Genomic DNA, 2,258 nt, shown 5'->3' with positions numbered 1-2,258 from the left:
CAACCTCCAATTCCTGGGCTTAAGTGATTCTCTTGCCTCAGCCTCCCAAGTAGCTGGGTCTATAGGCACCCACCACAACGCCCAGCTATTTTTGGTTGCAGCTGTCACTGTTGTTTGGCGGGCCCAGGCTGGATTGGAACCTACCAGCTCAGGTGTAATGTGGCTGGCGCCTTAGCTGCTAGAGCCACAGGCACCGAGCCATCTCTTTACAATTTTTTAAAAACTCAAAGTACAGGGCAGCGCCTGTGGCTCAAAGGAGTAGGGTGCTGGCCCCATATGCCGGAGGTGGCGGGTTCAAACCCAGCCCCAGTCAAAAACTGCAAAAAAAAAAAATTTTTTTTCAAAGTACAAAGATTTCCCCCTACCTCAACATATTCTGAATTTTATGCCACAAAGATATCAGGGGAAAAGATGGTGTTAGGAGACTGCAGAGACAAAGTCACACTTTCATACTGAATTTGAATAAAGAAACAGCAGTCCCAGAAGCTCCTTGCAGCTATGATGGGCCAGAAGGCAGAGCTAGGAGATGGAAAGAAGCCAGCTCTCCTTGTAGATATCAATGAGCCACTCAAGCAACCTTGTCTGAAGCCTGATTTACTTTAGGGACTCTTCAGTTAAGAGGCAATAAATTCCATTTTTTAAGTCAAGAGTTAGTTTTTCTGTTACAACCAAAAACATTCCAGACAATAGAAGGATTAAAAGGTACCCTTAATTCCAAGTTAGATTAGAATAAAATTATCAATCTGAATAAAGTCAACCATCTTATTGGAAAAGATAATTTAACAACATATTTCAAAGAAAAAATAGGCTGGCTCTATAGAAGACAGAAGAATTGCTAACAAAAATATGAAAAATGGTCATTGTCACTAATTATCAGAGAAACACAAATCAAAACCACCCTGAGATATCATCTAACCCCAGTGAGAATGGCCCACATCATAAAGTCTCAAAACTGCAGATGCTAGCGTGGATGTGGACAGAATGGAACATTTTTACACTGCTAGTGGGACTGCAAACTAATACAACCTTTTTGGAAGGAAGTAGGGAGAATCCTGAAAGAAGTCAAACTAGACCTTCCATTTGATCCTAAAATCCCATTAACTGGGCATCTACCCAGAAGAAAAAAATTCATTTTATCATAAGGACATTTGCACTGGACTATTTACTGGAGCTCAATTTACAACTGCCAAATTGTGGAAACAACATAAATGCCCACCAATCCAGGAATTTTTTTTCTTTTTTTTGAGACGGAGTCTCACTGTGTCACCCTTGGTAAAGTACCACGGTGTCACAGCTCACAGCAATCTCAAATTCTTGGGCTGAAGTAATTCTCTTGCCTCAGCCTCCCAAGTAGTTGGGACTATAGGCAACTGCCACAACGCCTAAATATTTTTTGGTTGCAGTTGTCATTGTTGTTTAGCTGGCCCAGGCCAGGTTTAAACCTGCCACCCTAGGTTATATGGCTGGCACCATAACCACCGAGTTATGGGTGCTGAGCCCCAGGACTGGTTTAACAAGCTATGCTATATGTATACCATGAAATACTATTCAGCTACTAAAAAAGATAGTGATTTACATCTTTTTTTTTTTTTTTTTTTTGGAGACGTTGCCTCAAGCTGTCACCCTGGATAGAGTGCCATGGCATCACGGCTCAGAGCAACCTCCAACATCTAGGCTCAAGAGATTCTCCTGCCTCTGCCTCCCAAGTAGCTGGGACTACAGGTGCCTGCCACAACATGCAGCTATTTTTTGGTTGCAGCCGTCACTGTTGTTTCGGGCCAGGGCTGGATTCCAACCCGCCAGCTCAGCTGTATATGGCTGGCACCTTAGCTGCTTGAGCCTGTATCTTCTGTATTAACCTGGATGGAAGTGGAATACATTCTTCTTAGTAAAGCATCACAAGAATGGAGAAGAATCCAATGTACTAAATTCTGGTATGAGGACAATTGATGCTAGTACATGGTGAGGAGTGGTGGAAGGGGGTGGAAGGGAGAGAAGGAAGGAGAGAGGGAAGTAAGGGAGGTCAAGGTGTGTGACACAATTATAAGAGGGACTTTACCTAACAAATGCAAGCAGTGTAACCTGGTTCTTTGTACCCTCAATGATTCCCTAACAATTAAAAAAAAAAAAAGAAAACATAGGCTAGTATAAGAAAGCTAATTACAGTAGAACTTCCACAGTTGACCACCTCCTTCCTTAAATTCACCTAACTTTCATATATCAGACAAGCACCACATGTGTCAGTACAATGGGTGTGG

Source organism: Otolemur garnettii, unplaced genomic scaffold (assembly GCF_000181295.1).
Source record: "Otolemur garnettii isolate 467f Iridium unplaced genomic scaffold, OtoGar3 scaffold00275, whole genome shotgun sequence".
Taxonomy (NCBI): domain Eukaryota; kingdom Metazoa; phylum Chordata; class Mammalia; order Primates; family Galagidae; genus Otolemur; species Otolemur garnettii.
Note: the sequence above shows the minus strand (reverse complement) of the source record.